The sequence below is a fragment of the Glycine soja genome, unplaced genomic scaffold (genome assembly GCF_004193775.1).
Source record: "Glycine soja cultivar W05 unplaced genomic scaffold, ASM419377v2 tig00104075_1_pilon_1_211038, whole genome shotgun sequence".
Classification (NCBI taxonomy): Eukaryota; Viridiplantae; Streptophyta; class Magnoliopsida; order Fabales; family Fabaceae; genus Glycine; species Glycine soja.
The window spans coordinates 130420-138454 of NW_021144383.1; positions in this window are offsets into that span (position 1 = coordinate 130420).

Consider the following 8035-nt stretch of genomic DNA (forward strand, 5'->3'; position numbering starts at 1 on the left):
AATATATGTATGTGTGTTTAGGTAGTGAAAATACCTTAGATATGCATGTATATAGCAAAAATACCTCACACAATATATGTATGTGTGTTTAGGTACTGAAGATACCTTAGATATGCATGTATATAACAAAAATACCTCACAAAACATATATATGTATGTTTAGGTAGCAAGATACCTTGGATATGCATGAATATAGCAAAAATACCTCACAAAAATATACATATGTTTAGGTAGCAAAATACCTCATGAAAAAAAAAGAAAAAAACAAAAACAAACAAGAAAAAGAACAAAAAATATATCTTTCGGCGGAAAAGCCAACATGCTTTTGAAAAGAAATAACTTCCAGCTTTTCTTTGAAAAAAATTTTACTGATCATAACCAGTTTTTGAAAAAAAATGTGTATGCACCTGAAGGGTGAATGCTGTGAAAATTTTCCCGAACGCCCAAAACAGACTCGGATGAATGCATGAATTGATAAAAGAACATGTTTTGGAAATACTGGGTTGACTTAAATAGGAAAAATGAATCCTGAGCCCTAGTGTCACATGACCATAAAAACTTGATGCTTGAGTATCCCCATGGGTGCATGCATGACCAGTTTTGCATAAAATTTCCGAATTATCATTGTTGCATGTGTATCATGGAAATAATGTAGGACATCCCCTTTATCCCTGAACCGTTGGCCAAACCCTAACATATATCATGACTAGCCGTTCTACAAGCCTTGAGCCAAAATCCCAACTTATCATAAACCTTGACCCGGGGTGAGAATGTCAATCCTTGCCCTCGGAAGAAAACAAAAAAAAAAGAGGAAAGGAAAATTCCCAATCAAAGAGTGGGAGAAAGTAAAAAAGAAAGAAAGTTCCCGATCAAAGATCGGAAGAAAATAGAAGAAATATGCAGAAAGGTCTTTGGACCAGACAATATCTGAACAATACAGAATTGTCACCAAGTAAACAAGAAAAAAGGAAACCATGACCTAAAGTGGTCCTCTCCCTTTGATTGCCAACCAAAATCCTGTGCACTAGCGACTCTCTCGCCCCGCACTAAACAAAAACAGAAAAGGAAATGCAAAAATACTCAAAGCCAAATTCCCCACCTAAAAACCATTCCCAAAAAAAAGTCCTACTGATCCACGATCACGCATGTAATCTTTGATTTGATAGGAAATGATTTGCAAAATCAAGTCATGACATATCTATAGTTCGGAATTAGGATAAAGCACTTACCTGTGTGAGATTGATACACTTTCAGTGATTTTCTCCTATTTTTGTTGGACCCAGTGTTCCTCTAAATGGTTGTTTAGAAGCGAAATGCTAACATCCAAAATCTCATTTATGGTTATGAGAAAATTTCATCAGCATACTCTCCTTCCATAGACACATTGTTTTTCATCAAAAAATCATATGTTGCTCTGATCAGTTGGAGGCTTTGTCTCTTTACTAAAGCATGTTCGCATTTTAGTGAAGAAAACACTGAGACTATTTTTAGTCTCACAGTTATCAAGAACTACGTAGGTCTGAGTTCCTCATCACAAATTGAGGATACGTAGGAGCAAAAGCCCTGCTTTTGTCGACCACCCCACCTTTTGTTACTGTGATCCAAGAGTCTGGTGGCATGCGGAGCCACATGACCGTGGGATCCCAAAATTCGTATGTTCCATCATTTATCATTTGTATGTTATCTTGTTTCTATGACTTGAGGGACTAACGTTTGTTTTGTTTTTTCGAACGTCTTTTGTTTTGTGCGTGCATTTTGTTTGGACTGTTGCGTTAGTGCTTACTTCGTTATTGTCGATAATGTTTGTTGAAATTCCGGAACCTTGTAGAGTTTTCCTTTAGGATCGTCGTCCTAAAAATAAAACGAACAAAATCATGAATAGAAAAAGAAAGAGGCATTGTGAATAAATGTCGTATCTATAAAGAAAAGAAAAGAGTTTTTGTATGCAAAAAGTGTATGGAAAGATTTTGTGTGTGTGTAAATAATGCGTGAAAAGAAATTCTTGTGTGTGAGCAATGAGTGTATATATAGAAATTTTTGTATAAACCACGAGCGTATGTTGAAAAATGACAAAAGAAATCTTTGAACAGGAATAGAGTTTTTATATAGACCGTGTTGATATAAAGAGAAAGAGTTTTTAATGCGCGTGTGTACAGAAAAAAGTTTGTTGTGTATTGGAATGTAGGTGTACAAAGAAAAAGCTTTTCTCATAGATAACGATGGATGTATAGTTTTTGTGAACATAAAAAATGAAACAAAAAGAAAAAGAAAGAAAGACCTCGAAGATCGGCATGTTATGGTCATAGGAAGCATAAATCATTCATAGAGAGCAAACATATCTTTTGGAAACAAGAGACTGATGCTAAGAGTTTATTTTCTGGAATAACCGAGATAAGAATGGATGGATTCATTGAACCGATGAAAGAACATAATTTGGAAATATTGGGTCTACTTGTGTAAATCCCAAGCCTTAGTATCACAATGCCATAAACTGGATGCTTGAGTACCCACCTAGCTGTAGCCATGACTAATTTTGCATGTTGTTTCCAAATCATCTTTGTTACGCGTGCCTCATGGAAATAATATGGAAATTCAACCCGAGACCTGACACACGAATTTGTTTTGCCCCAGATATCAAAATCGGGCTCCCACGATGAAAAGACCATGTTGATACATAACCTTAAGCTACTTTGAACCTTGGCCCATGAAAAGAATCCTCATCCTTTCCCCCGAAGAAAAGGACACAGAATCTCCTCAAGGGAGAGCGAATAACGAATGCTAAAACCCGAATTCCCAATCAAAGATTGGAAAGGAAGAAATGAAAAGAAAGAAAAGAAAGAAAAGAAAAGGAAAAGAAGGATTCTCGATCGAAGATTGGAAGAAAGTACAAAGAAAAAGATCGAAGGAAAAACAGAATAATTCCCGATCAATACAGGAAACCAGGAAAGAGAACAAAAGATCTTCTGACCAGATAAATTTTCGGCAGGGTAAATGACTGCTGGCAATGGAAAACCCATTTTTGAAGTAGTTCTTCCTTTGGGATTGCCATTCAGAGTCACTCTCGACTGGCGATATCCCGCCCCACATAAATAAAGAGGAAAAGACTGAAACACCCAGCTTCCTCTCCAAAATCACTACCCTCAAGAAAATCCTATTGATCCGTGATCGTGCGTGTGATCTTTTGGTTCAATAGGAAATCATGTGCAAAATAAAGTCATGGTGCTGCTATGGTTTGGGATTAGGGTAAAACACTTGCCTGTGTGAGTTTTTATACACTATGAGTGATTTTATTCCCAGTTTCAGTTTGACCCGTCATTTCCCCTAAATGTTCATTTAAAAGCTAAATGTTGACATCTTGCCCTTCATTTTTGGTTAGAAGGAAAATTACTTTTGGCATGGGTATATTGTTTCTCTAAAATATGGTGCTCTCGTGAATGATTTATTTTTCCTTGCTAAAGCATGTTCGCCTTTTAGGTTAAAAAAAAAAAACCCGATGGACCATTCGGTCCTGCCAACAAATCTTATCCGGAGCCCCATGAATTGATTGTCATTTATGCATCCTCCACCATCGAGTATGGAGCCCCACGAATTGAATGCCTAGCGCTGTTCGTCTATCCTCCACCCTCAAATCTTATCCGGAGCCTCATGAATTGATTGTCATTCGCTATTCGTCTATCCTCCACCCTCAAATCTTAGTTAGAGTCCCATGAATTGATTGCCTAGCACTGTTCATGCATCCTCCACCATCGAGTTTGGAGCCACACAAATTGATTGCCTAATGTTGTTTGTCTATCCTCCAACCTCAAATCTTATTGGGAGTCCCATGAATTGATTGCCTAGCGCTGTTCATGCATCCTCCACCATCGAGTCTGGAGCCCCGCGAATTGATTGCCTAGCGCTGTTCGTCTATCCTCCACCCACAAATCTTATTCGGAGTCCCATGAATTGATTGCCTAGCGTTGTTTATGAATCCTCCACCATCGAGTCTGGAGCCCTACGAATTGATTTCCTAGCGCTGTTCGTCTATCCTCCACCCTCAAATCTTATTCGGAGTCCCATGAATTGATTTCCTAGCGTTGTTCATGCGTCCTCCACCATCGAGTCTGGAGCCCCACGAATTGATTGCCTAGCGTTGTTCGTCTATCCTCCACCCTCAAATCTTATCCGGAGCCCCCATGGATTGATTGTCATTCATGCATCCTCCACCATCGAGTCAGGAGCCCCACGAATTGAATGCCTAGCGCTGTTCGTTTATCCTCCACCCTCAAATCTTATTCGGAGTCCCATGAATTGATTTCCTAGCGTTGTTCATGTGTCCTCCACCATCGAGTCTGGAGCCCCACGAATTGATTGCCTAGCGTTGTTCGTCTATCCTCCACCCTCAAATCTTATCCGGAGCCCCCATGGATTGATTGTCATTCATGCATCCTCCACCATCGAGTCAGGAGCCCCACGAATTGAATGCCTAGCGCTGTTCGTCTATCCTCCACCCTCAAATCTTATCCGAAGCCCCATGAATTGATTGTCATTCATGCATCGTCCACCATCGAGTCTAGAGCCCCACAAATTGATTGCCTAGCGCTATTCGTCTATCCTCCACCCTCAAATCTTATTCGGAGTCCCATGAATTGATTGCCTAGCACTGTTCATGAATCCCCCACCATCGAGTTTGGAGCCCCACGAATTGATTGCCTAGCGCTGTTCGTCTATCCTCCACCCTCAAATCTTATTTGGAGTTTCATGAATTGATTGCCTAGCGCTGTTCATGCATCCTCCACCATCGAGTCTGGAGCCCCACGAATTGATTGCCTAGCGTTGTTCGTCTATCCTCCACCCTCAAATCTTATTCGGAGTCCCATGAATTGATTGCCTAGCACTGTTCGTCTATCCTCCACCCTCAAATCTTATTCGGAGTCCCATGAATTGATTGCCTAGCGCTGTTCATGCGTCCTCCACCATCGAGTCTGGAGCCCCACGAATTGATTGCCTAGCCTTGTTCTTCTATCCTCCACGCTCAAATCTTATCTGAAGCCCCATGAATTGATTGTCGTTCATGCGTCCTCCACCATCAAGTCCGGAGCCCCACGAATTGATTGCCTAGCACTGTTCGTGTATCCTCCACCGTCCTATTCGGAGCCCTATGAATTGATTACCTAGCGTTGTTCATGTGTCCTCTGTCATCAAGCGCGGAGCCTCCGGTGACTGGGAAATATGGTTTTTTGTTATTTTCCCGATTGGTTCCTTCGCCAAACATGTGTATATGTGTATATTATGTTATTGGTGTTTTTTTGTTGTTTGTGTTTGTTTTGTGTTGTGCAAAGAAAGAAGAAGGAGAGACGGAAGTCGTCATAGACTAATAACGGAAAGGGCGAAGACGGACGAAATCAGTGTTTTATCTTTGCTTTCCTCTTATCTCCGATAAAAGGTAAGTAAAGAGGGGCAACTCTCATACCCTAATTTCATCCGGGGACCATTGTTTGATGGCATGCAACCTTTGTTTGACCGCTTCGAGGTACTTGGCACCCTTTGTTGCACAATACGTGAAGTTCCGAGACATGTCGGAAATCAAAAGAAAGCATTGTTCCACAATCCATGAAATTCCGTAACATGCCGGAAATTAAAAGGAAGTATTGTTACGCAATCCGTGAGTTTCCGTAACATTCCGAAAGCTAAAAAAGAGTAATTACATGACCCGTAAGGTTCCGTAACCTTACGGAAGGAAAACAAGTATCGTTACGAAAAAAGAATCACCAAAAAAGCAAGGGGGGTGTATTTAGTAAGGGGGTGCAAATAGCAACCAGGCCCACTTGGGCCTTCTAGGATGTTCCTCCAGAAGGCGGTTGCTTCTGGAGGAAGCAACCTGGCTCGCCTGGGCAAGCTGAGCTCGCCTGGGTGAGCTGGGTGGTAAGCGCCTCCCCTATTTTCCTATAAATAGAGGGAGGAGTGAAGGTGAAAGGGGTTCAGCCCTTCTGGTACTTCGTAATCACTTAAAATTAGTGAGGAAAATTGTTTCCATGAAGAAAATCCAAGTCGAGGCGCTTCCGTAACGTTTCCGTAACGTTTCCATGGGTGATTTCGCGAAGATTTTCAACCGTTCTTCGTCGTTCGTCGTTCGTTCTTCGTCGTTCTTCGGTCTTTAACCGGTAAGTTCCCGAAATCGAACTTTTCAATTCATTCTATGTACCCTTGGCGGTCCCCATTTGTTTCGCGTACTTTTATTCTCGTTTCATTTACTTTCCGTACCCCCTTTTGACGTGCTTTAGTCATTTACTTATGTCATTTTCTCGCCTAATCAAAAAATAAAATAAATTTCCATCGATCATTTGATTTGTAATATCCAATAATTTCTGTTAAAATGAAATCCGATCGTTTGGTCATGTCGTAACCACGTTGGAAACCAAAAAGAGGTAAAATAATAATATAATAATCAAAAAATATCTTTTAGTAAAATAAACCAAAAAAATCAATCGGACGTTTCTCTTTGGGATTTCTCTTTCTTAATTGAATTGACTAATAACTAAAGTGAAACTAAGGCTAAAATCAACTCGCACAGTCAAGCTCGTCTGCAAAAATCACTAAAAAGGATTTTAAGGTTCGATACCACAGTTTTTCTCACCAAGTAAAAAAGGGTCATTTTAAGGTCCAACGCCTTAAAAGGACCTCCTTCCAAGTAAAAAGAATCGCTTGATTTCCCCTTTAGAAAGAACTACATAGGTATGATTTTCTCTTCGATAGAGGGTAAGTAGGAGCAAGAGCCCCGCTTTTGTCGACCTCAAAAATAAAAAATAAATAAAAGTTTAGGTACACAATTTCACACAATTCTAAAATTAAGGTTGTTGTCCTTTGAGGCAAACGTGAGAGGTGCTAATACCTTCCTCAAACGTAAATACAACTCCCAAATCTGGAATATTCTTCATGACCGGTTTCCTTCGGTTTTTTCGACGTTTTCCACAAATAAACGTTGGTGGTGACTCCGCGCATTTTCCTCCTTTGGAAGACGCACCCATGAGCCCCGTCTCGCTCGCCTGCAAAAGGGTTGGTTGTGACAAAGATGAACTGGGTACTACTGATTGAAGACATTTTGTTGAAGAGTCATCGTCTGGTGGATTATGAATTTCCTTATGTTGTACATGCCTCAAGATTCATTGACTACTTCAATGTTGATGTCTTTAATGAGATTGTAGATTTTACCAAAGCATCTAGTGAGATGACCGAAAGGAATATCAAAAAGATTGGAATGAGGTTTGTTGATCATGGATGGATAAAGGCTGGAGAGCCAGCAGCAAGAAACATTGAACAAATGGAAGAAGATGCTAAAGCTGAAGCTCCACAAGAGCCTGCACATCAATGAAGTCCTTTTGAGTCACTCATGATTCAAAATATGGATGTTATGTTTCACCTCCATCAAGAGTACTCAGCTGAAGTTCATAGTTCGTTTGACAATATAACTACCCAGCTCGAAAACAGTGAAAGTAGGTTGACCCTTAGCAACCTCCTTAACTTTGATAAGGATGAAGCTTAGTTGTGTTTTAAGTGCTTGTTTTTGTTGTCTGATTGTCTTTTCTGTTTGATTTCAATCTTGTTTTTATATCTCTAATCAGTTATTATGATGTTTGATTAAGTTGTAATTTTTATTGAATGAATGAAATGCTATGTTATTTTCCAATGTCACATCATTTGTTTGTTTGTTTACTCTATAAGTAATTGTGACTTTTTGGCCTTGTTATGTCAAAAGCGGGAGAAAATTGCATTAGCATTGCATTAGGAAGGATTAGTGCACTATATAGATACATTCATATACAACTCTATCTAATGATGATGATGATAAGAATTGACACTTCTCTTAGTGTTCAGAAACTTTTAGGTTTTCTAAGAAAAGTCTTTACTCTCAAGACTCTCCTAATGCACTCAAATGAAATTTCATGTTTGGCATCATCAGAGCCAAAAAGAGAGAGATTGTTAGAGATAAGGGACCAACATGAAGAATCTTAAAGAAGTTTTGTCTTTTACATGCCCAACTCTTTGAGTGACATTT